Below are 27,907 nucleotides of genomic sequence, written 5' to 3'. Positions count from 1 at the left end.
CAACATTAATTTGCATTCTTAGAGGAGGGATATATGCTGCTCAGTTCTTTCCTTGGGGCCTGATTCTTTGCACTGATTTCTATTTGTTTACACCCATTTATGCATTCTAGTGAATGTTAATGAAATTGGCACAAGATGTTGTAAATAATGACTGGCAAACCGAGTGCAGGAATGCATCTAATGTTGACCATAGCATTGGATCGTGGTCCTCATTAAAGCCCTCTCCTTCCTTCAGATGGCCAGAAGGTAGCTTAGAGACCTTGTCAAAGTGTCATAGTGTAAAATGGCAAGGAGAGACCTTTTATCCCATCACATCCAGGCTGACCAGTGGACACCCACCTGTATTAAACACATCTCCCAGCACTCTGCCCACAGCCTGTTGCACCAAGGCAATTATATCATTTCCAAAGGTAAATCTAAAATTTAACTTGGCCTTGGTATTGAGATTTAATTTCATTTCCTTTTCCACATTATATACAATTAGAAGCAATATGTAGATACAGAGAAGTTGATATCCTACATTTACAATGTCCTTCAGAACATCAACATCGCATCATCAGAGGTTTACAGGTGTGCATGGGAGGATGAGATGGGTCAACAAATCTCCAATGATATATGGGACAAAAGCTTACAATACATCCATTATTGCTCCTTAAATGCCAGACACTGCCTGATACAGTTCAAAGTGCTGCACAAGGCTATACTATTCAAAAACCAAACTGAGCAAGATTTTCCCCAGTGCTTCCCCTCTTTGCGATAAATGTCAGTCTCAAGAAGCCACCTTAACCCACATTTTTGCACTGTGTACAAAAATAGAAAGTTTTTGGACTGAAGCATTCAGCGTCATCTCCAAAACGCTGAAAATCCCATTAGAACCATTATTAAAATTGATAATACTGGGAATATCAGAGGCATGTAGCAATCTAACGGTCTTTCAACGCCACTTTCTCGATTATGGTCTAATATCAGCAAAAAAACTCATACTTAAATTCTGGAAAAAGACTGCAGTCCCTCCAGTGAAGATGTGGATTACAGAAATGACAGACACACAACATCTAGAGAGAATTAGGCTTGTCTTGAATGATAAACCGGAACAATTTTTAAAAATATGGTCTCCTTTTATTGAATTTCTTGAGCAACACAATAGTTGAACACAAATTCGAAATTAATCACAGGGCTGGGTGAGCGGGCGCATGGGTGGATCGACGGATTTATCTCCTCTCTTTTCTTCTTTCTTTCTTTTTTTCTCTCTTCTCTTTCTTCTCTTTTTAATTTAATGTTCCTGTTTGGAAAATGTTAAAATCGAAGCTGTTCACAAAGCTGTAAAATTGTCGTTTTTTTTGTACAATTGCTTCCAATAAATAACATTAAAAAAAAAACAAAAAAACATTGCCCCTTTCTAGGTATGTTACAATACTTACCTTCAGCGGCACTGCAATTCTGCCACAGGCCGTGTGCGCGATTTTGGCGCCTTTGGGGGGTGGGGCAGGGTTAAAACGCATTTTTTCCTTACCTTGTCCTGGATTATATTTGGTTGGAGTGCAAGCTTTTTGCTGAAGAATCATTCCGACGGGCGTTCTGTGTATTTTTTTTTTTTAATCGCCCGACTAGTTCAGCGCTGGAGTCATTTTAAAATTAGCTTCCAAAGCCGTCAACGCCGACAACGGGGATGGATTTCAGGTAGGGGACAGGTAAAGGAAAGCCGTTTATTTTATGTATAAAAGTGGTCCTTAAGATGCCTTTAGTTCACATTTTAAGTTGCGAAACGGTGATTTAGTCCCCATACGAACCGGCATTGTTTTTCATGCCGATATGGGGACTAAATCACCGCAAACCGCAATGTTCCAAATGATCGCGTTCCAGAAAAACCCACTCGCAAGTTGATTTAAATGGCCATTAATTTACAGGTATTAAACATTAAATTCCTTCCATTTGGCCTATAAATCCATGACAATTAGATTAAAAAATTATGTTATATTGTGAATTCTTGTGTGAATGTTATTTGGACACTTAGGCTATTTAAAAATGTTAATCTATTCTTAAGAAATTGATAGATGTTTAGATCTCGTAATTGAATTTTGTAATTAGCTACAATTAGGTAACTAACTAATTATATGCTTTAATTTCGTCATCTAAGTAAGATTGTTTCATATTTGTTTCAGAATGCTTCAATCTATAATTGAACATTTCTTTCAGTTTTCTTAATTTTTAAGAAAGTTATGGCCATTTGACTGTCCTCGATCACAGCTTTTGTGTTAAGTCAATGGAAAAGCAATAGGGAACAAGATGCTAATTTCCAAGTATGAAAATGGCCATAACTTTTTTAATACTGAAGATATGAAAGTGAATTAGGTGTCAAATTAAACTTCTTTTTATGCTTTATCTGATGTGATAAATTACAGACTTGATTTTTAAAATCTCAAAATGTTATAACATTGCTACCCTTTCACCTTAAATATATGCCCTCTTGTATTTGATTTTTACATTACGGGTAAAACGTTCTAACTGTCTATCCTATCTATGCCTCTCATAATTTTATATACTTCTATCAGGTCTCCCCACAACCTCTGGCATGCCAGAGAAAACAATCCAAGTCTGTCCAACCATTCTCTGTCCAACCTCTGCCTAATACCCTGTAATCCAGGCATCGTTCTGGTGGCAAAAATTTTGTTCCTATCACAATGCTCCATAAGCTACAGGTAGGTCCCTGATTCCGATGATAGGTCAGTATTCTTAAACATTTAGTCTTGTTGGGCACATAATGGCAAATAAATGTGAACTTGAACTTGAACAAATATATAACATTTCTAACCCTTGCTCTTTTGGGGGTGAGGGGTCGCTCCCTCCAACAAGCAATCAAGTCACTGTCAAATTCAGCAGAAAAAAAGCAGCAATTGGCTTTGGATTATATGGAAAGATAACAATTGGGCTGCAAGGTGAAGACAGGGGGATATGGAACTGAGGGGGGTGTAACTGGGACACCAGGTATCACCGTTGAGCCCTCTGGAGACGTCGTGGGCTTATCAATGAAACGTCAAAGAAGGAGGGTGCCCACCTGATGACCCCGATGACTTACCTTTCACCACTCCAATCTCACTGCCAATATCAAGAGTGCCGACTTACTCCAGGGAATGAAACATCAAGTCCTCTCAGCTCTACATACTCTGCAGTTTCCACTGCTGATGAACTCACTGTGCAAATGTTCTGTTTGCTTTGCATTGCATTTCTCTGCATTGTGATTTACACTGGAATTCTTATTCCATTTGCGTAATTAGCTTAGATGCATTCGAATTTCACCCGTTCATTTCTGCAGGCCACATAATTTGGTGCTATCAGAATAAGAGTAGGGGCCTTTCCAAATATATTGTTTACTAAAACTGGAAACAACAAATCATTCAGCTGCTCCTGCAGTTTGTTCCTCTCTTGACCCGGTCAAAATATTTTCCATTTATCATTACCTCCTGCATGTGCTGTCAAGCCATTTTTCATTCCAGCCAGCTAATTTGGCATTCGTTCGATGAGCCTTATTCTTCATTGAAAGCATTTCTTGCAGAACTTTGCCAAATACATCATCAAAAACGCACACTCTAATTTAGTTTCACCAATAAAAATTGCAACAGATGACTGAGAATTACTGTTAACCCTAAACTGATGATGCGCACTCAGTTTGTCTTCTGGACTCTTTGGTTGTGCTGTGTAACTACTTGTGAATCCTCGTAAGGGTGTGCATAATCAGTAATAGACACAAAATGCTGGAGTAACTCAGCAGGACAGGCAGCATCTCTGGATAGAAGGAATGGGTGACATTTCAGGTCGAAACCAAAGAAGGGTCTCGCCCCGAAACATCACCCATTGCTTCTATCCAGAGTTGCTGTCTGTCTCACTGAGTTACTCCAGCATTTTGTGTCTATCTTCGGTATAAACCAGCACCTGCAGTTCCTTCCTGTACATAATTAGTGTGTTTGTCAAACTGGTTCATAATTGCTTGGTTTATACACCTTTTATTCTGTCTCAGTTTCATCACTCTTTAGGCCCAGACCTGTTTTATGAGAACATATCAGTGAGTTTGCCATTATGTACATTATTTGGTGAAGTTCAAACACCGAATAGGGGAATCAAATAATTTTTTTAAATTGGTAAGTGTTAGGAATGAAGTAACATAGAAACATAGAAAATAGGTGCAGGAGTAGGCCATTTGGCCCTTCGAGCCTGCACTGCCATTCAATATGAACATGGCTGATCATCCAACACAGTATCCTGTACCTGCCTTCTCTCCATACCCCCTGATCCCTTTAGCCACAAGGGCCACATCTAACTCCCTCTTAAATATAGCCAATGAACTGGCCTCAACTACCTTCTGTGGCAGAGAATTCCACAGATTCACCACTCTCCGTGTGAAAAATGTTTTTCTTATCTCGGTCCTAAAAGGCTTCCCCCTTATCCTTAAACTGTGACCCCTTGTTCTGGACTTCCCCAACATCGGGAACAATTTTCCTGCATCTAGCCTGTCCAACCCCTTAAGAATTTTGTAAGTTTCTATTATATGATATAATTTCAAAGATAAAAGGACCTTTCCTAATTCCTTCTGCTTTTCTTTGAGTATTTTATTTAAGCTAGGTTCCTAAGAAGGGTCTCGACTCGAAATGTCACCCATTCCTTCTCTCCAGAGATGCTGCCTGTCCCGCTGAATTACTCCAGCTTTTTGTGTTTATCTTAAGTAATTTTAATTCCTTGGGAGCTTTTTACAACAAATGTTTCCTGACCTGCATATGTAATAAATTGGGATGCCATTTTGATTGGATTTGGAATCAGTCCATAGATTTAATTGTGAAAACCAATGTAACAAATATGTTGTGCCCCAATTGTCCAGAATAGATATTTCTTGAGGGATTTGGATCTCCTTGCATATTCCACGTCATTGTAACACAGCCAAGTACATCATGCCAATTATACATCTTCCCTTTCATCTCCTGGGGGTGCTAATTGCAGAAGAGTTATTGTGTTAGCAGGCATCTCCATTCACTCCATGGACTGGAGTAGTCTGAAGAAGGGTCCCAACCCAAAACGTCACCTCTCCATTTCCTCCATAGGTGCTAGCTGACCCGCTGAGTTACTCCAGCACCTTGTATTTTGCACAAGATTACAGCATCTACAGTTCCAGTGTCTCCATGGTCTGGAGCTTACTCCTTTAGTTTACAGTGCCATCTTCACTGCCCCAAGCCGCCTACATTTTCCAGTATATTTCAGTAAGAATTTAAGGAACACCTCATCTTTCAATTAGACATGATACAAGTTTCCACACTCGATATCATGTTCACAAGTTTCAGATCATGAACACTGTTCCCAATTATTCAAATAATAGTTTCCGATGATAACTATTTAGAGTTTCATTCTATAGTTTAGTTTAGTTTTTATGTTTTAGAGATACAGCACAGAAACAGGCCCTGACCTGCGATCCCGCACACGAACACGGTTAGACCCACGCGGGTCACTGGGCGAATGTACAAACTCCATTCAGACGGCACCCGTAGTCAGGATCGAACCCGGTTGTCTGGCGCTGTAAAGTAGCAACTCTCCCGCTGCGCCACTGTGCCGCTCTTTTATCTGTGATGGATCGGGCATCCTCAACCACTCTCCGCAGCCGCATTTGTTCTTGAGCGTTCGAATTTCCGAACCAGGTCAGGTGCAGTCAGTATACTCTCCACTATACCATCATAGAGGCTCCATAGAGTATTCATTGACAGGAGTCATTGCTTAATCCTTTGTAACATTACCTTTTCATCCGTTTTCCTTCCTCGTTCATTGCACTCATTCTTTCTCCATTTTCCCGTTTTGAATTCTGATGAAAAGTCATTGATGTGAGATGTTAATTCTGCTTCACTCCATTTCAGCCTGAGGTGTAGAATATTACTGTCCTCGCCGGATTGCAGATTTGGAGCCTCCACTGGCCAGAAATTGTATTTCTCCCTCGTTTGGTGCTTATAGCGGCAACACCCAATAGTCTTCTCCACGAAAAATTGTGAAACTGGTTAAGAATAGGCTCAAAATAGTGATGAGATGTTTTCACACCGAATGGTGTGTTAAACCATGATCTGTGCCGAAGGTAGACACAAAATGCTGGAGTAACTCAGCGGGACAGGCAGCATCTCTGGAGAGAAGGAATGGGTGACGTTTTGGGTCAAGACCCTTCTTCAGTCTGAAGAAGAGTCTCGATCCGAAAGGTCACCCATTCGTTTTCTCCAGAGATGCTGCCTGTCCCACTGAGTTACTCCAGCATTTGTGTCTACCTTTGGTTTAAACCAGCATTTGCAGTTCCTTCATATTCTATTATCTGTGGCATTCCCCTTGGGAGCTGTGTGAAAGGTTCTCAGGGATCTTGCCATTTGTACGAAGTGTATTTGGGAAGTGTACCAGATCTTGGGGATACCCACTCTTGGACAGTCACAGAATAACTACATCATTCATAGTTGGATTCATGGGAGGTGGCCTTGGAGCCGAGCATCTTGGACAATACAGCTCACCCCCTCCATGACATGGTCAACCTGAGGAGCACCTTCAGCAACAGACTGGTTCCACCAAGATGCAGCACAGAACGCCACAGGAGATCGCGTTTCCCTGCGGCCATCAAACTGTACAACTCCTTCCCCTTCTGTCGTGGGGTAGACTGACTCCCCTCCCCCCTCCCCCCCTCCCCAATCTTTGCACATCCCCAATGCGATCCTGACCTCCCAACTACCTCATTGGAGGCTTTTGAACTGTCTTTAATTGGACTTTATCAGACTTTATCTTGCACTAAATGTTGAATGCTTTATCCTTTATTTGTGTAATGTGGACGGCTTGATTGTAATCATGTATGTATGGTCTTTTCTTTGACTGGATAGCACGCAATCAAAAGATTTTCACTGCATTTCGGCTCATGTGTCAATACTAAACTAAAATAAACTAAACTAAACTAAACTAAACTCAACTAAACTAAACTCGAGGCTTCCAGGGAGGGGAATGAAATGTATATCAATAATTTGGATGGGGGGGATTGAAGGCTTTGTGGCCAGGTTTGCTGATGATATGAAGATAGGTGGAGGTGGAGTTGGTGAAGAGAAAGCAGGAAATCTGCAGAAGGACTTGAACAGGTTGGGAGAGTGGGCAAAGAAGTGGCAGATGGAATACAGTGTAGCAAAGTGTGGAGTCATGCATTTTGGTATTACGAATGAAGGCATAAGACTACTTTCTAAATTTGGAGAAAATTCAGAAATCGGAGGTGCAAAGGGACTTGGGAGAGCTGGCACAGGATTCCCAAACAGTTAATTCGCAAGTTGAATCGGTGATAAGGAAGGTAAATGCAATGCCAGCATTTATTTCAAGAGGGCTAGAATATAAAAATGGGGATGTAATGATGAAGCTTTATAAGACACTGGTCAGACTGCATTTGGAGCATTGTGAACAGTTTTGGGCCCCATATCTGAGGGAAGATGTGCAGGCTCTGGAGAGGGTTCAGAGGAGGTTTACGAGAATTATCCCAGGAATTATTAGGTTAACATATGAGCGTTTGATGGCACTGGGCCTATACTCGCTGGAGTTTAGAAGGGTGAGGGGGGGGGGGGGGGCCTCATTGAAATTTACGGCATAGTAAAAGGCCTGGATAGCGGGGTGTGGAGAGGATGTTTCCACTAATGGGAGAGTCCAGGACCAGAGGGCATAGCCTCAGAATAATAGGACATACCTTTGGAAAGGTGATGAGGAAGAATGTCTTTAGTCAGAGGGTGGTGAATCTCTGGAATTCTTTGCCACAAATGGCTGTGGAGGCCAAGTCAATGGATATTTTAAAGTCGGAGATGGATACATTCTTGACGACTAGTATTGGTGCCAGGGGTTATGGAGAGAAGGCAGGAGAATGGGGTTGAGAGGGAAAGATAGAGCAACCATGAGTGAATGATGGAGTAGACTTGGTGGGACGAATGGCATAATTCTGCTTCTATAACTTATGAATTTATGAACTTATGTAGGGTAAGGCAGGGGTCTCATCTTATCTGGGCCCCCTCCATTTGATAGCCTGTCCCATCAAATCCAGCCCCAAGGCGCAGTACAGATAGAAAACATAGAGACATAGAAAATAGGTGCAGGAGTAGGCCATTCAGCCCTTCAAGCCAGCACCGCCATTCAATACGATCATGGCTGATCATCTAAAATCAGTTCCTGCTTTTTCCCCATATCCCTTGACTGTAAGAAGGGTCTGATTCAGTGATGCAAAGTCGATTACCCTGACCACCAAAGACTGAATGTGTAGGAAGGAACTGCAGGTGCTGGTTTAAACCAAAGAGAGACACAAAAAGCTGGAGTAACTCAGCGGGTCAGACAGCATTACTGGAGAAAAGGAATAGGTATTTTTCTTCTCTCCAGAGATGCTGTCTGACCCGCTGTGTTACTCCAGCTTTTTGTGTCTATCTTCATTGAAGACTGAAGCTGCATGAAAGACATTGATGTTGTGGTGTATATACACCCTTTCATTCCTGGATCCGTCTGCAAAGTGCTCCTAACTTTTAATCACAAAGTTCCAATTCATGATGGTAATGGAAGAAATGTTAGCGTGTGGCCTATAGTTTTGATTGGTTTGCAGTCGAGGTTGGGAGAGTGATATCGGTCCAACGGTAAATGAATGGCGGTCATGGTGGCGCAGCGGTAGAGTTGCTGCCTTACAGCGAATGCAGCGTTGGAGACCCGGGTTCGATCCTGACTACGGGTGCTGTCTGTACGGAGTTTGTACGTTCTCCCCGTGACCTGCGTGGGTTTTCTCCGAGATCTTCGGTTTCCTCTCACACTCCAAAGACGTACAGGTGTGGAGGTTAATTGGCTTGGTAAATGTAAACATTGTCCCTGGTGGGTGTACGATAGTGTTAGTGTGCGGGGATCGCTGGCCGGCGCGGACCCAGTGGGCCGACAGGGCATGTTTCCGCGCTGTCTCTAAACTAAACTAAACTAAGAATTTAAAAAATGTAAGTATGTTCTAACCCAGGTAAATTTACCCACACAGTTTGCTCATGAAAAACATATGCACATAGATCCAGTTGCCAGTCCCTATGTCTTAAATCTATGCTGCTGCCGTCTTAATTCTAGTGACTTTGAGAAACATTCCATCCTCGCTATTTGATCTGAAGCATGTTTAAAATAATTATACTTCACTCTATGGTTATGTTTAAGCGCTTTATCATTTAGAGACGAAGTATACTTCAGTTGTTATTATGCTTATGCATATTTGTTTAGTATAGTGATGCATTGTTTCGTTTTGACTGTGATCATAAATCAACAAGAATAACGACATTGTCTTTATATTGTGCTTTTAATGCATTAAAATGATCACAATGTCCTTCACGGGAACATAATCATTCAAACATTGACACTGAGCCATAGAACGGGGTCTTAGGACAGGGAATCAAAAGTTTGGCCTAAAAAGGAGATACGAATTGGAGGCAGGAGAAAGTGAGACGACCTCTCTTGCCTGTTCCATCCTTCAGGAAGATCATGGGTGATCTGTGCAATAAATCCATCTTCTGGTTTAACCCCCTTAACCCTTCATGTCGAGAGATCTGTCCATTTCAACCTTGAATATTCTCAATGACTGTAGACCCTTTCTTCAATGACCTGGCAAATTCAAAAGATTTAGCATCTTCAGAATATTTATTTCAGAGTTTCATACAGTGGAAGTGGAAGGTGTTGCACTTTGCGAAGTCCAACAAGGGCAGGACTATGAAAGGCCGGGCTCTGGGGAGTGTGTGGAGAAGAGGGATTTAGGAGTGCAGGTGCATCGTCCCTTGAAAGCAATGTCACAGGTAGATAGTGTGGCCAAGAAGGCTTTCCGCACATTGGCCCTCATCAATCAGAGTATTGTGTAGAGGTTGGGAGGCTATGTTACAGTTGTAAAAGTCAATAGTGAGGCCACATTTGCAGTATTATGTTGAATTTTGATCACACTGTTGTAGGAAAGATGTTGTTAAACTGGAGAGGGCGCAGAGAAGATTTCCGATGACTCGGAACTATGGGGAGAAGTTAAGTAGGCTAGGGCTTTATTCCTTGGAGCGCATGAGGCTGAGGGGCGATCTTATAGATGTGTATAAGAGTATAAGATCACGACTGGAATAAATAGAGACAATGCACAAAGTCTTTTACCCAAAGTAGGGGAATCAAGAACCAGGGGACATACGTTTAAGATGGGGGGGAAAAGATTTACTAGGAACATGAGGGGCAACAATTTTCCACAAAGGGTGGTGGGTATATGTAATGAGCTGATGGAGATGGTAGTTGATGCAAACACTATCACAACATTTAAAAAAACATTTGGACAGGTACATGGATAGGATAGGTTTAGAAGGATATGAGCCAAATGCAGACCGGTGGGACTAGTGTAGATGGGGACATGTTCATTGGCATGGGCAAGTTAAGCTGAAGCACCTATTTTCACGCTGTGTGACTATGATCCTATGATTCTACTCCAGATGCGGCATAACCAAAGTCCAATACAGTTGAAATCCTGACTTATAAACTCGATTCTCTGACCAGTGAAGACATCATACCATTCACATATTTACCACTATCTTTTTCTGTTACCACTTTTATGGGGAGCTATGGACCTGGATGCCAATATCTTTCTGTACACCAGTGCTGTCGAGTGTCTTGCCATTACATTCAACTTCCCAAAGTGCACTTGCTTGGATTAAACTCCAATTACCACTTCTACGCCTGTTTATGTACACCAGCTGATCTATATCTCGCTGTAATCTTTGACAGCCTTCCTCACTGTCCGCATCTCCACCAATTTCAGAACTATACATTAATTAGTGAAGCCATCACTGTCCACCTTACCCTCCTGCTCTGAGTACTGTACAAATATTTCCAGACAGATTTCTGGGCGCAGCATAACGAGAGCCGCACAGTCTTCTCCGAACTCTCAGGGAATCTGTAATCATCCCTTACATCTGCATTGACTCAATCTGTACATGTTCAGCATTCAAAGTGAAGCAGGGAACTTCAGCCTCTGTCTACCAACTCTTTGGTTTGGTTTCTAGATCCTTTCAATAAATAAATGGTAATCGTGTTTGCGGGAGTAGACTTTGACAATTTTCTATAAATTGTCAGCAATGCGTGGGCTCCCTCAAATTTGGGAAAGTCTCCCGCAAGTGAATATGTGTATTAGTACAAGATGAAGCAATTGAAGTCAATGGACTCTAATGTATTACAGAAAGCGCAATGTGGTTAATTGCTGAAGGACTAGTAAAGTAACCTCATGTTTGGTTTCCTTCCAAGTGACATACTTGTCTATTTCAGATCCACGATCAGAGTTGCTACAGGCTAATTGTAGAACATTAGCAAAAACAGCAATCTATAATTTTACTACAATTACAATGTTTCTATTCTATGATAGCCACGTTTTGGCAGTTAAGCACAGTATTTTGCAGAAGAATGCATGAGAACCGGCTTCTGAAGAGATTTTCATCATTTCCATCTTCATACTTTCCAAAGCTGGTAGTAATGTCCTTGGTGTGCCGGTCAGTTATCACCTGAAGCTGACCGACATTTCTGTGCGCCATTATCAGTGTATTGAAATGTACGGCAGCAGCAACATGTGTACATCTTAGGGCTCTGTGCCACACAATGGGTAGAGTACAGTTGCTGGCATCACTCTTGCACCATGCCACGTGTGCAGTTGATTAAGCAAATACAGTCAACAAGGGAAGGGGATCAACATTTTCTATGCACTTGCGTTCAAATAATCTCATCTCATCATTTGCAAATCGTATCTCTTTACGTTTACCATCTTTCTACCAGGATTAATGGCACTAACATTTTCCCATTCCCAGTAATGCCAAGGGATTATCCTTCAGAATGAATTACACTCAACATGTAGGGTAAACATTCCTTGTGGAAGAAGCAAGAGTGGGAATTTGTGGACAGTTCTAATCCCTATTTGGCATGGCCACATCACAATCATTGGCAGGGTTCATCAACTTTGTCCTCCAGATGATCTTAATGAGATCACAGCAAAAACACTCAAGGTTTTAAGGTCGAGGTCATTTTATTGTCACGTACCAATTAAGGTGAAATTTGAGTTACCATACAGCCATAATAAAGTGAAAAGCAACAAGACACACAGTCACATAAAAGTTAACATAAACATCCACCACAGTGGATTCCACATTCCTCACTGTGATGGAAGTCAATACATTTCAAACTTCTTCCGCTTTGTTCTCCCGCAGTCGGGGCAGTCAAACCATTCGCAATCGGGGCCATCAAAGCCCGCTGAAGCCGACGATCGAAGCCCCCGTCAAGGTGATCGAACCTCCCGCGTCGAGGCGGTTGAAATTCTCTCCGCGGCATGGAGCTCCCGAGTCGGCCTCATCTTACCAGAGACCGCGGGCTTCACGATGTTAAAATCCACAGGCCCACGTGGTTGGAGCTTCAATCTCTGGCAAAGGGATCGCAAGCTCCGCGATGTTAAAGCCCCGCAGACTCCTGCGGCTTGGAGCGTTTGGTCGGTCTCCAAGAAAGGCCGCCAACTCCACGATGTTAGCCTGTAGTGGGGATGGAGATACGATACGGAAAAGAATCGCATCTCCATCAAGATAAGAGATTGAAAAAACGTTTCCCCCAACACACCCCCCCCACTCCCCACATAAAACAAATCAAGGAACACTAAAACATACTTTTTAACACATACCAAAAATAACAAAAAGAAGAAAGGACCGGCAGACTGTTGGCAAGACAAACATTTCACACTTTGAATGAGGATACGTTTAGTTTTATCAATTAACATTGAATAATTGTTGCATTATTGTAATATTGATAATGTAATGTGTTTCAAATCATTTCATATTTTTGTACATGGCGGAAGGGGCTGTTTGGCTCCTCAAATCTATGCTGCTCTCAAAACATTCCAAGTCTCACTTCCCTGCACCTTCCTTTGCAACGAAAACACTCTCAAATCCCCATCAGCTCCCCACTGTTTCTCCTCTCTCCCCCCCTCCCCCCCGACTAATCCTTCACAATGGTCAATTAAACCCAGCAACCTGCTCCTCTTTCCATCGAAGCCTTTCCAGTCCACGTACCTGTCCAAGTGTCTTATAAATAGAGACATTGTAGCCATATCTACAACTTTCTCTGGCAGCTCGTTCTATATATGCACAACCCTCTATGTGTAGAAATTCCTCCTCAGATCTCATTTAAACCCCTTCCCTCTCACCGTAAATCCATGCCCTCTGATTCTGAATTCCTCTACACTGGGAAAAAGACTGTGACTAATCGCTTTTCTTTGCCTCTCGTGATCTTGTATTCCTTTTTATTTATTTATTTTTTAATTTGTTTATTTTATTAGAAGTTTATACAGTACAAAACAGTACAGTGGAACCTAATTTTAGGTGCCAACTATGTCATACCGTAATCCATTCTATGTACAACCTCTAGTTTTATGTTATGAGAAAGAAGTAGGCAAGACAAGAAAAAGAAAACATTAGGAAGGGGGAAAAAGTGGAAAAATAGATGGTAGAGAGTAGAAAAACGTGAAGTGTGTATATAGAAAATAAAAAAAAATAAAAAAAAGAAAAAGTGGAAAGTAGAAATAGAAGAGAAGGCCCCTTAAAAGAGAATTTTTCAAATCTGTATTCGGAGATGTAGATCTATCCACGTCATGAACTGAAATCAGCAATCCTTATGGTACCGCTGCATCACATGATTCCAAAAAGTCGATGAAAGGAGACCAACTCCTTAAGAATTGGTCATATTTATCTATTAGTCGGATTCTCATTTCTTCAAGGCGTGCTATGTCCATCATATTCCTAATCCACATTTTAACAGTTGGTATGGTTGTATTTTTCCAAAATTTAAGTATCAATTTCTTTCCAATTATTAACCCATAATTAAAAAAAACATTTTGGTCTTTATTTAAATTGGTATCTTCTCCTATTATTCCAAATATAATCCATTCCATTTTGGGTTCTATTCTTGACTTGAAAAGCTTTGTAAATATATCAAATATATCGCTCCAAAATGTATTCAACTTTGTACATCCTACAAATGAATGTGTTATATTAGCGTTTTGAAACAAACATTTATCGCATCTGGGAGAGACGTTTGGATAAAATTTATTCAACCTCGTTTTTGAATAATATAGTCTATGTAATAATTTGAATTGAATTAAATTATGTCTTGCATTAATAGAACAGTTATGTGTATTCATCAAATACTTTTCCCATCTATCCTTCGAGATCTTTATCATTAGCTCATGTTCCCAATCTTCCCTTAGTGCTTCTGTTGAGGGTGATTCTCTATTTAATATATTATTATAAAAGTATGATAATTTTTGTGAATATTCATTGCTTCTTCTAAAGGGTCTAAAAATATAGTTTGAAATCTATGTGTATATTTCTTCATAAAGTCACATACCTGTATATATTTAAAATATTGATTATCCTTCAATTTTAATTTAAATTTTAATTGTTGAAATGATAACAGTTTACCCAATTCATACATATCCCCTACTTTCCTAATCCCCAGTCTATCCCATTGTTGATATGTGTTGTCGATGAGAGAAGGTTTGAATGCGGGGTTGTTCAATAGTGGGGTTAGTACTGATAAATTATTTAATTTCAAGGATAATTTTATTTGTTTCCAAATTCTTATTATATTGTGAATAATTGGGTTCTTATTATATATTATACTATTCAATTTTATCGGTGAGAGCAGGATCGTTCCTATATCGTGCGGATAGCACTCCTCTTTCTCCATTCTTATCCACTCCAACTGCTGAGTGGAACTATCCAGCCAGTACATTATGTTCTTAATATGCACTGCCCAGTAGTAATACATAAAGTTAGGTAATGATAAACCCCCAACTTCTTTAGATTTGCACAAATGCTTTCGCTGAATTCTATGTGTTCTGTAATCCCATGTAAAATTAGTGATAGTGGAATCTAGTTTTTTTTAAAAATATTTTGGAAAATATATTGGGATCGCTTGAAACAAATATATTAATTGTGGTAAGAAAGTCATTTTTATAGCGTTAATTCTACCTATCAATGAGAGCGGAAGCGTTTTCCAAAATTTAATCATATCATTCAGTTTATTTAATAGTGGTATAAAATTGGCACTAAATAATGATTTGTGTCTTCTCGTAATTTGAATACCCAGATACTTGAATTTTTCTGTTGCAATTTTGAAGGGGAATTTTAGTAAGTGTCTCGAATCCTGCGGTTTTAAAGACATAATTTCGCTTTTATTTCAATTTATTCTATATCCTGAAAAATAGCCGAATTCCTCAATTAGTGTTAATAAGGTGGGTATACTCGTTTGTGTATTAGTAATATATAAAAGGATATCATCAGCATATAGTGAAATTTTATTCTTTGAGTCCTTAGTGTTATATCCGTGAATATTCGGGTGATTTCTAATCCTTTCGGCCAACGGTTCTATCATAAGGGCAAATAGCAATGGTGATAAGGCACACCCTTGCCTATTACCCCTTGATAAGTAAAATTTTGAAGATAGCGTATTGTTAGTTAGTATTCTTGCCGTAGGTCTATCGTAAAGTAGTTTAACCCATCTAATAAAATTCTCTCCCATATTGAATTTTTGGAGTACCTTGTATAAATACTGCCATTCTACTTGATCAAATGCCTTCCCTGCATCCAGCGTGACAACTGAAATATCTTCATTGTCCTCATTATGAGAGTACATTATATTGAAAAGCCTTCTCAAATTATTAAATGATTGTCTTTCGGGTATAAATCCCGTTTGATCCGTATTTATTAAATTGTTAATATAATTATTTAGCCTTCTAGCTAGAATCTTTGCTAAAATTTTCTGATCCGTATTTAGAAGTGAAATAGCTCTATAAGAACCCGGTTCATCTAAATCTTTATCTTTTTTTGGTATAAGTGTTATTGTTGCTTCTGCTAGGGTTTCTGGTAGTTTATTTTCAGTATAAGCCTGCATGTATAAATTGAATAATCTTGGTACAATTGACTCCTGAAATCTTTTATAAAATTCATTACTAAAACCGTCTGGTCCTGGGGTCTTCCCATTTTTCAGTGAGTTTATTATTTGTTTTATTTCTTCATTAGTAATCCGTGCTCCTAATTGCTATTGTTCTAAACTATCCAATTTTGGGAGCTTGCAATTATCTAAAACATTTGTAATTTTACTTACATCTGTATTTATTTTAGATGTATATAAATTGTGATAAAATTGGGCAAACCTCTTATTAATATCCTTAGGCAGCGTTAAAAACTCACCCTTATCGGATTTAATTTTAGTAATAGTTTTTTCCTTTTCTCGTTGCTTCAGTTGCCTCGCAAGTAGTTTATGTGGCTTATCCCCAAATTCGAAGTGTGCTTGTTTTGTAATTTGGAATAATCTTATTACTCTAGCCGATAGTATTCTATTGACTTTATATTTCAATAAAGTTATCTTATTATGTTTATTTATGGTTGGGTCAGTTGCATTGTCCAGTTCTAGTAATTTTATTTTCTGTTCTATCCGCTGAAGTTCTCTTTTATTTTCCTTATTTTGAAAACTTTGGTAAGAAATTATGACACCGCGAATATATGCCTTGAAGGTTTCCCATAATAGCGGTGCAGAAATACCCGGCGTGTCATTTATTTCGAAAAAAAGTTTTATTTGTTCTTTTATATATAACCCTGCGGATTATTTAATATATGTACATTGAATCTCCAAAAAGGTTTTATACTCGGCATTCCCTCAATTTTAAGTATAAAAGTCAATGGTGAATGATCAGAAATAATACTATTATGATATGATGGTTTATTCGTATACGGGATTAATTTTGTGTCCAATAAAAAATAGTCAATTCGCGAATAAGTTTTGTGAACTGATGAATAAAATGAGTATTCCCTACCACTTGGATTTGCTATTCTCCAATCTTGTATTCCTGATAAGAGGCCAACCTTCTGTCACTCCACACTCCAGGGAGAAAAGGGTTTGCTTATTCAAAAAATCTCCTTAAAACGCAAGCTTTCGCTCCTTGGTAACATTCTGGTTAATGGTCCCTGAACTGTTACCCGCTTAATGGTATCTTCCTATCCTGTACCCGGACAACTGGAATTGCACACAATATTCCAAACGTGTTCTCACCAACGACGTGTAAAGCTGTATAACGTCTTGCAATCTGTTTAGATGATAAGATCATAAATGAGTGGAGCAGAATTAGGCCATTCGGCCCATCAAGTCTATTCCACCATTCAATCATGGCTGATCTATCTCTCCCTCCTAACCCCATTCTCCTGCCTTCTCCCCATAAACTCTGACACCCATACTGATCAAGAATCTATCTCTGCCTTAAATATATCCACTGACGGCCTCCACAGTCTTCTGTGGCAAAGAATTCCACAGATTCACAACCCTCTGACTAATTTGTCCTCATCTCTTGAATTCAGCTCTTTAATTCTGAGGCTATGACCTGTGGTCCTAGACTCTCCCACTAATGGAAACATCCTCTCCACATCCACTCTATCCAAGCCTCTCACTATTGTGTATGTTTAGAGAGTGGCCAGAATTCCAGGGCTCATTGTGCAGAGTTGGAAATGCAATCAAGTGTGACCCCAGTAGATGAACGCTGCTCCCATGGTGATGGGGCTTTGCTCATGATGGGTGTTTTGGGGTTATGGGAGAAGGCCGGAGAATGGGGTTGAGAGGGAAAGATAGATCAGTTATGATTGAATGGCGGAGTAGACTTGATGGGCCAAATGACTTAAATTCTGCTTCTAGAACTTATGAACGTATGAACTTCTGATCCAGGTTGTCAGGGTCGCAGGAAGACAGCTACCTGTTGCTAAAGCTCTGAACCTGCAACTATTGCCACCTCAATATCATGTGAGGATCAACAAACAATCTGCTGGAGGAGCTCAGCAGGAAGATGATGATAATCACTTATGCCCTGAGGATTAATGGTCTCTGTGACCATTTGGCACACGACACCTTCTAAAACCAGTCTTCACAGTCTTTCAGTGAGCCAGAGGTGGCTAACCTCCTTGAAATATAGAGCATATCTGGCTTGTCCCGACTCCAAAAAAATCACAGGTGTTGAAAAATATGCTAAAGATGTTTGGGAATGTGTGGCACAGCAGTAGAGTTGCTGCCTTACAGAGCCAGAGGCCTGGGTTTGATCCTGACTACGGGTGCTGCCTGTACGGGTTTTGTACTCTCTCCCAGTGACCTGCGTCAGTTTCCTCCCACACTCCAAAGACGTACAGTTTGGAGGTTAATTGGCTTGGTATAATTGAAAATTGTCGCTAGAGTGTGTAGGATAGTGCTAGTGTACGGGGATTGTTGGTCGGCGCGGACTCGGTGGGCCGAAGCGTCTGTTTCCGCGCCTTATCACTTAGCTAATCCGAACTAAAGACTGTTTGCTGATTCAATTGTGTCCTCAGATGTCCAGCAACTAATTGATGATCTTATAGCCAGTCTTGTTCACTCGCTTAACATTCAGGCTTGTCAGCAAGGCTCTAGATATTGCTAGAAGCTGATGAGCTCCAGCTGGATGGTGTAGCAGGAAGCTTGGTGCTGGCCAAAATGTCTGGTTTTACTTGGCTTAGCTCCAGTTATACTGTGTACAAACTTAAGTATATCAACACCTTGGTTCTGTTCACGGGGAAGTGGATATAAAATGTGCATTGTTTAGCAGCCAACATAACATCTATAAGCTGGAAGTCTCTCAGCTTCTTGCTCCGTAGAATGTAAAACATTGTTTCATATTTCCACGTTCATCCACAGCTCTCGACAGGCTCCATGCACACTCTGAAGCCTTGGTGCGGCAGAAAGATACCAACAACACATAGTTATGCCACAGTTCCAGAGACCCTGGTTCAATCCTGACCTCTGGTGCTATTTGGGTGGAGTTTGCCCATTTTCTCTGTGGCTGGTGGGTTCCCCTCTCATGTGCTCCAGATTCCTCCCACATCTCGAAAAATGTGCAAGTTGATAGGTTAATTGGCCGCTGTACAGTGAGCAGATGAGTGGTTGGATCAGAGGAAGAGATGACGGAAATATGTGGATAACAAAATTGACGAGGGTAGGATTAGCGTAAGAAGAAAATGTGCTCGATGTTCAGGGATTAATGGGCGGGATGAAGGACCTGTTTCAGTGTCGTATCTCATTGTGACTGTGATTCTATAATTGATGTTCAGTTGCTTTACTAAGTAGAGGCAGTCTCATTGTGATGTGCTGTATGATTCAGAGATTGATTACTCCGTTTGTGGCTGACATATAAAAGACTCCTATACCAACCATTCTATTCTATCTTGTCAAAGGAGGAGATTACCAATTGAACAGAGGAAATCTTTCAAAGATGTGCTCAAAGCTTCCTTGAAGAAGTGTCCTAGTGCCCAATCACTGCTGGAAGTCTCTGTTCCATGAGTGGAGTTGAGCATTTGGGATGATATTGAGAGCCTTTGAGGGCTTTCACCGGGTGCACACAGGGACTTCAGTAAACAGTGGGATGAGTGCACCCACCCGCAAGAAAACTATGCACCCTCCCTATAATCCAGCTCCTGCCCCATCAGAGGAAGTGTCTGTGGCTCCCACATTGGCCTCAGGAGCTGGCACAGAACCTAAACCAATTTGAAAGTAAATCGCCCTCAATCCCAAGGGGAGGGGAAGGAGGAAGAAGAAGAAGAAGAAGAAGAAGAAGAAGAACGACGAAGGAGCCGGCGAAGGAGACAGGCGACGGAGAAGGAGAAGGGAAGGAAGAAGATGATAAGAAAGAAGAAAAGAAGAAGAGAAGAAGAAGAGAAGAAGAAGAAGAGAAGAAAGATAGAAGAAAGAAGAAGAAGAAGAAGAAAGAAGAAGAAGAAGAGAGAAAGAAGAAGAAGAAGAGAAGAAGAAGAAGAAGAAGATAGAAGAGGAGAAGAAGAAGAAGAGGAGGAGGGAGGAGGAGGGAGGAGGGAGGAGGAGGGAGGAGGAGGAGGGAGGAGGAGGGAGGAGGAGGGAGGAGGGAGGAGGGAGGAGGGAGGAGAGGGAGAGGAGGGGGAGGAGGGGGAGGAGGGGGAGGAGGGAGAGGAGGGGGAGGAGGGGGAGGAGGGGGAGGAGGGGGAGAGGGGGAGGGGGGGAGGAGGAGGAGGAGGAGGAGGAGGAGGAGGAGGAGGAGGAGGAGGAGGAGGAGGAGGAGAAGGAGGAGAAGAAGAAGAAGAAGAAGAAGAAGAAGAAGAAGAAGAAGAAGAAGAAGAAGAAGAAGAAGAAGAAGAAGGGGAAGGGGAAGAGGAAGAGTACAAAGACTGCAGGCGGGACCCTAAACACTCAATGGCATTTGTGTAGTGTGTGTGACCAGGACTAATCAAAGAAAGCCACTGATGGAAAACCTCATCTACTTTACTTATTCTTAACATTCACCAATTTCCAGAACGTTTCGTCCTGTGGGAATTGCAAGATTGATTTAATAGTGGATATGTTTGTTATCGATTTAAGTCGTAAATAATGAATTTCTGTAATGGAATTTGTACTTTGTACATCCCATGTGGCAAGTATGACGAAAGTAATTTTATGCCCAATAATATGTATGACTACAACATTCATTAATCTGGAATGTTAAGCAGGTGAGGCACAGTAAATGACTGACCGCCTATCATTGCTGTTGGTTGCACATTCGTCAACATTAAGCAGGAAGAAGGGTCTCGACCCGAAACGTCAACCATTCCTTCTATCCAGTAGGGCTGCCTGTCCCGCTGAGTTACTCCAGCATTATGTGTCTATCTTCAGAGGTTTCCTTGGGCTACAGGTGACCTTAGTTTGTTTCAAAATATGTAACAATGACCACATATTGTGTCTGAAGCAAGATGAGTTAACGAACACCGCTCAAAGTCCCCTCAGTTTAATAAATCCCATTGAACAGATCGAGTAATAGTTGAAGCCTATTATTTTCCACCAGCTGAGAGCATTGGGGGTAGCAAAAGCAGCTGTATAGATCGACGGCTGTGAAGGTGCACATTCAATATCCCTCACTGTACATTTCTTAATAAACCTCCACCTTCGATACTGTCACTTGGATGATAGATCATCAGATCATGTGATAGTGGTAGAATTAGGCCATTCGGCCCATCAAGTCTACTCTGCCATTCAATCATGGCTGATCTATCTTCCTGCTAACCCCATTCTCCTGCCTTCGCCCCATAACCTCTGACACCCATACTAATCAAGAATCTATCTATCTCCACCTTAAATATATCCACTGACTTTGCCTCCACAGCCTTCTGTGGCAAAGAATTCCACAGATTCACCACCCTCTGACCAAATAAATTCCTCCTCATCTCTTTCCTAATAGTACGTCCTTTAATTCTGAGGCTATTACCTTTCGTCCTCAACTCTCCCACTAGGGGAAACCTCTTTTCCTCATCCACTCTATCCAAGCCTTTCACTATTCTGTACATTTCAGTGAGGTCCCCCCTCATTCTTCTAAACTCCAGCGAGTACAGGCCCAGTGCCGATAAACGCTCACATTATGTTAAACATATGATAGACATGATCTATAAGCACCCTCCCAGCAACAAACAGCCCTTATTGTAAAACATTGTCGTTGCAAAAGACATAATTATACAGAGGGTTTATTATGTTTAAAATGGTTGAATGTTTAAAATTAAAATGGTTTTCTAAAATATTTTACTGATGATTCATTACGACATTTCATAAGTGAGTATTTAATGATCACAGCAGGAATTGCAGAAATATAGATGGGCATGTTGGGTTGTGTCCTTTTATGTTTCATCTATATATTACTATAACAACCAAATTATGACATTTTTTTCTCCAACTAATGCCAGCGCAGTTGGAATTGGAGTAATTAAAAAGAGGATTTTTGCTTGCTGCAATACAATTATTTTTAAGTCTTGTGGTGTAGAAAGAGTACAGTTTATGTAGAGTGTTTATTTTCTGCTTGTAACCACAAATTTCTCCATAAATCTTAATGTTGAATTACCGTGCGAGAATGATGAGGATGAGAAATATCAGAAGAGACATCTTGGGTGGAATGATTTTGCAAGTACTTTGTGCATGAGCAGTATGGGTGCAAGGCTAATTGCTTTGAAGATAAAGCATTATTAGGGGCTTGTTAATCGGTCTCACTGTCAGATCCGTGTTTAGATAAGTCTTGTGAAGTGCCAGCTCCCTCACCGAGCCACTGCAAAGGCAATCTACCCATCTTTACTTTCTGTAGCCCACATGTATCCATTTGATGTATTTATTTTTTAACATTCCTTAACAAAAGGATCCAGAGGCTTGTTGTGCACTTCAGTTGTAAATACATTTTCCATGCCCAATGATTACATTTGATTAGCTGAGAATTAATTTGTTTGTAGCCATTCCCACCTTACATTTGATTAGCTGAGAATTAATTTGTTTGTAGCCATTCCCACCTTACATTTGATTAGCTGAGAATTAATTTGTTTGTAGCCATTCCCACCTTATGCGCAAACTTAATAATGACAAATGCAAAATGACCACTTCTTGAGACTAAATACCCCTGAGAATACGAGGGGTAATGCTGAATAATACTAATCACTATAATCTGGCAGGAGTGGGTTGGTTATTGCAGCACAATGATTACCGGATCATAGCCTTTTGATAGAAATCCCCCCAGTTCTCATCAGACCAGCTCCTTTTCTGTAGTTACTTAACTCATTGGGTCTATTCATTTAATAATGCACAAAATGAATCATGCAAAAACCATCATCCTTTTTCACCACTAAAAGTCGAGTCATGAGACAAATATCCTTTGGGTGGAGCAACTGTGGTTTCAATGAATTGCTAGATGACCAATCATTAACACTTTCAGATCTCTAGTTATTATTTCTTTTCTTTTCTCCAAATTCAACCTAGTCAATTTCAATTTATTCATTCAGATTTCGCACACAGTAAATTTTGTACAAAATTCATGCACTCACAATAAAAATTCAATGCATTTATCTAGTCACAAATTTAGCATTCCTGACCTGCACTTCAAAATCAAAAATAGAAGTGAACTATCTTATGGTCTTTCCCTTAATAATAATGCACTAATTTAGGTGTCCTTGAGACTCTTGAAAGGCGCCCATAAATAAAATTTATTATTATTAATATGAAAATATGAAATCACCACAAGTTTTCCACTGAATAACATTCACTCAGTTGCTACATAAGCTTTAATAATCCCAATAAATTAATATAAATTTCCGCAATCCAGTAAGCAGGTGATACCCTATGGAAGCAATTCTTATTCAGTAGACCCACTGGTTTTTCCTAAGCTCATTTGATTGGTTCCTCGTGTGTCATAAGGCTTTGGTAGAAGGACATGAAAGTAGTTGTACACGGGACTTTGCCAGGCAAATTAGGCCAAAAGAAAGTTGTATGAATTAGAACAGATGTTGCTGATGTTCAGTTAAATGACAGGAGACATTGTGTCTTGTTGCATTACTGTCATATTGAAGTCTTAAAAACATATTCCTAGTCAATAATTACAAGGGCTGCTATGTATTCTGCTTTAACGACCCTCATTTGATACTTCATAAACACCACAGAAGGATTTTATTAACGTTCTTTCCCAACTTCCTGTACATAACTTAGATGTAATCATTATTAGGTGCTTGAATAAAATCTAAGATTGATCTGCAGGCCAGCAGTCGTTAAATTTTGTTTTGTAGAGCCAAATGAATTGAAGGACAAATTCTCTGCTCGGGAATATTTAAACGGAGGATAGAAAGGAAATGTCATGTTTTTGAAGGAAAATTTGCGACTAACATACAGATTGAAGATTTAATTTCATTTAGTTTATGAAAGAGCAATAGCTGTCGTCTATAATTGGAAGGTTTCACACTGCTGGCAGACATTTCATTTTGCGCTTGTCCCGCTCCCCAAATGGTTAACGTGGTTGAATGGTCCCACAGAGTTCTCGTCAGATGGTGTGATGTGCCAGTAATGATCAGCCATTCTAAACTTTCTAATAATTGCAGCTCAAACCAACATAAGGACAGGTGACTGACGAGCAGCTGCAAATCTGTCTTTTCCCATGGCTGAGAGGAGGAACAGGCAATTTTGGTTAGGGGAAACGTTGATAATCCTCCTTAATGCAAGAGGCTCTGTGGCATGATTAGATGAAACATAAGCAGAAGTCCTCAGGTTTTATTTTGGCTTTCATACAGTCACCGAGTTCCACAGTACAGAAACAAACCTTACCACTTTTCGCCGACCACCAGACTAATTGCATTTGTCAGCATTAGCTTCACATACTTCTATGCCTGGCCTATTCAAGTGCCTGTCTAAAGGTCTCTTAAAGGTTGTGATTCATCACCTCCTTTGGCCCTGAGCCCCAGCTACCAACCGCTCCATGTGCTGCTTCCAGCTAGTTGCCAGACTAAAATAAATAGGCATTTTCCAACAGAGCACAGAAACAAGACGTTAATTCTTCTGCTAATATGTCACCTGCATTTTTTCCTCATTATTCTCACTACACCTTTCTTCTTTAGAGCATCATAAAAATATCCGAGAACAAGTTGTTTTTAACTGATGCACAAATATAAGTGCGGAGGGGGGAAGTTTCTGCTTACTAACATGTCAACTTAAAAGTACACAATGCCACCTTAAATTACTCTTGCAACCATCTCAGATTAGCAGCAGATAAGTACATTTATTGTCATTGTGCGTCAGAATATATTTCCATAATGAATTAAATTCTGTTTTTCCCCGAACAAATAACATTTTAGTTGGATCTGCGTGTGGGAAAACATCTTTAATAAAACTGAAATTTCCAATGCACCACAAAGCACTTCTGTTCATTTATAATCCTTTTATCAACCTCTTGCTATGCAGAAAGCGACGTTTAATTTTGATCAGATGCAAGTAGACAAAGTTTCATTCCAAGGCATAAAACTCCTGTTAATTCTCCTACTGTATTCTACAACATGTTATTCACTTGCTAATGTGGGTCACAAGTTACAGAAGCATTCCTGCAAACTCTCTCTGTGGCCATTATCAACAACCCTACATTTTATTGGCATCTATCATTGACTCCCCTCGCTTGACTTAGTTTGGAAGTGTTTTTGTTGAGATGAGCAATTTGCACAATCTCTCAGGACAACCCTCAGGGAAATGCCCGTTCTCATGGAAAAACAGCCGGAGAATACCGCAGACACTGAAAATCTGAAGCAAAGGCATAACATTACACAAATCTCAGCTGATTGGGCGACATTTGTAGCATGTGAAAAAGGATCAGCTGACTTTTTAACTTTTTAAACTGGAAATTCGGAGTAATTCCTTTTGGTTGGTAGGGCTAAATATTGTGGCTGCTATCCATTGTTCATTGTTTCTGAAATTTGGTTTCATTGCTACTTATTGGGGATAAATGAGTGGTGAAAACTGCCCAACGCATCACCAGTTCCTCACTCCCCTCCATTGAGTCTGTCCAGAGCAAGCGTTGTCTGCGAAGGGCGCGCAGCATCGTCAAGGACTGCTCTCACCCCAGCCACAGACTGTTTACCCTCCTCCCATCAGGGAGGCGCTACAGGTCTCTCCGTTGCCGGACCAGCAGGTTCAGGAACAGCTTCTTCCCTGCGGCTGTTACACAACTTAACTCTGCACCTTGGTGATTGCCAGTCACCCCTCCCCCCCCCCCCCACCCCGGACACCCCTTCCCCCAGAAGAATTGTACTACTGCTACTGTATCACAATGAACGGCGGTGCTGGCTCGAAGGGCCGAATGGCCTCCTCCTGCACCTATTTTCTATGTATGTACATAGATAGTCAACAAAATAGAGAGAGTACAGAGGAGATTTACTAGAATGTTGCCTGGGTTTCAACAACTAAATTACAGAGATAGGTTGAATAAGTTAGGTCTTTATTCTCTGGAGCGCAGAAGGTTAAGGAGGGACTTGATAGAGGTCTTTAAAATGATGAGAGGGATATACAGAGTTGATGTGATCAAGCTTTTCCCTTTGAGAATAGGGAAGATTCAAACAAGAGGACATGACTTCAGAATTAAGGGACAGAAGTTTAGGGGTAACATGAGGGGGAACTTCTTTACTCAGAGAGTGGTAGCGGTGTGGAATGAGCTTCCAGTGGAAGTGGTGGCGGCAGGTTCGTTGGTATCATTTAAAAATAAATTGGATAGGCATATGGATGAGAAGGGAATGGAGGGTTATGGTATGAGTGCAGGCAGGTGGGACTAAGGGAAAAAAGTTGTTCGGCACGGACTTGTAGGGCCGAGATGGCCTGTTTCCGTGCTGTAATTGTTATATGGTTATATATTTTACAGTTCCATTATTCTATGTTCGCTCTTCTGGGTGAGATGCTAACTGCATTTTGTTGTCTCTGTACTGTACACTGCACAATGACAATAAAGATTGAATCTGAATCATCTGAATCTGAAATCTTTAGGCAATACAGCTGTGAAGGGGGGGGGGGGGGGGGGGGGGAAAGAGGATGTAAGGGGGGGATGGGCAGAGTGGGATTTGTTCGGAGGGTAGTCGGGCAGATGTGATGTGATTACAAGGGAGATTGAACAGAACAAATGGAGTTGACAATGTGGCAAGACGGGACCAAAAGATGATCAATTGTGAAGAGAAACAATGAAACTATAAAATAAAGAGGAAGCTTGTAAGAACGTAAAATGGGAGAAGAAAGGCTGGTGGGGCCCAAGGGTGCAGATCGCCTCACTATAACTGTATGATGGGGCATTCCTACCCAAGCACCTGGCTACGAATCCTGAATCCTGAATCCTCAATTCCACACCCAGAGTTTTCAGCTGTTCCATTTTCACTCTTGTCTTTCTATCACGGGCCTCCTACACTGTTGAAATAAAACTCAGTCCACGCTTGGCATCGTGGACTTTGGCTCCAAGACTGAGTGGTGCGGAGCCTGGCAAGATGCCAACACCAACAACGGAGAGGTCATCACAAACCCCACAGTGAAACCACTGGGTTTTGACCTCCATCGCAAGCAACGGCCGACCCTGAACAGAATCCCCACCCTCCATGCAAGAACAGCCCATCACCTGCATAAGTGGGGGATGACAGACGGCCCTGCTTGCGACTGCGGACATCCAGACCAGACCATCCCACACATCATGAATGACTGCTCACTGAGGCTTTTCCCTGGGGGCATCAAAGCCATCCACCCAGTAACTGATGCTGTCCTGGCCTGGATCTACAACTTTAGGCCGTGCACGCCATACACAAGAAGATAAGAAGCTTGGTATCTGAGTCTAAGAATGTTTGACTTCAATGGCAGATGCCCACACCAAATTCAATGGGAGAATGCAACAAAATGCAGGAAAAGCAATGGTAGTTGTTCGTTGGTGTTACGGTAGAAGTATAAATGATAGCTGCGGGGCAGAGAAGCTCTGTGATCAGACCAGGAATTGCCTACTCGTACACCAGGGGTGCAATATAACCAAGAGTGTGTGTAAGTGAGTTTGAAGGGGTAGGCAGGATCAGAGATCATTGTCAATCGATGAGGCCAGGGCAGTGGATGTCACCTATGTATTTGCTTTGGAAACGTCTCCCAAGATAGGCTAGTCTGGAAGGTTAGAGAACATGTCAGGGGTTATGGGGAGAAGGCAAGAGAATGGCGTTAGGAGGGAGAGATAGATCAGCCATGATTGAATGGCGGAGTAGACTTGATAGGCTGAAGGGCCTATATCTGCTCATATTACTTATAATAACCTTATGATGTAGAATCCAAGGTGAGCTGGCCAGTTGGATTTAAAATTGTCTTGGAAGAAGGAATTTAAGGGTAGTTGTGGATGGTTATTTTTTCTGATTGGAGAAATATGACCAATATACACAAGGGCTCAGTGTTGGGTCAGCTATTGCCTGATACATACATTAACAATTTGGATGATAATATAGTTAGCAATGTTAGTAAATTTGCAGATGGCACCAACAGTGGTGGT

General features: G+C 41.0%; 1 long non-coding RNA gene across 1 annotated transcript; it reads right to left on the bottom strand.

Moving 5' to 3' along the window:
- Positions 1–7,733: 7,733 nt before the first annotated feature.
- LOC116974828 lies at positions 7,734–26,837 on the bottom strand. The gene is made up of 3 exons (XR_004412446.1): positions 26,827–26,837; positions 15,168–15,174; positions 7,734–7,851 (listed from the first exon to the last, which is right to left on the bottom strand). It is a non-coding gene; the product is annotated as an uncharacterized LOC116974828 (long non-coding RNA).
- Positions 26,838–27,907: the final 1,070 nt, after the last annotated feature.

Source organism: Amblyraja radiata, chromosome 7 (assembly GCF_010909765.2).
Source record: "Amblyraja radiata isolate CabotCenter1 chromosome 7, sAmbRad1.1.pri, whole genome shotgun sequence".
NCBI classification, from domain to species: domain Eukaryota; kingdom Metazoa; phylum Chordata; class Chondrichthyes; order Rajiformes; family Rajidae; genus Amblyraja; species Amblyraja radiata.
The sequence above is the reverse complement of the archived record's forward strand: the minus strand, read 5'-3'. Positions and strand labels throughout refer to the sequence as shown.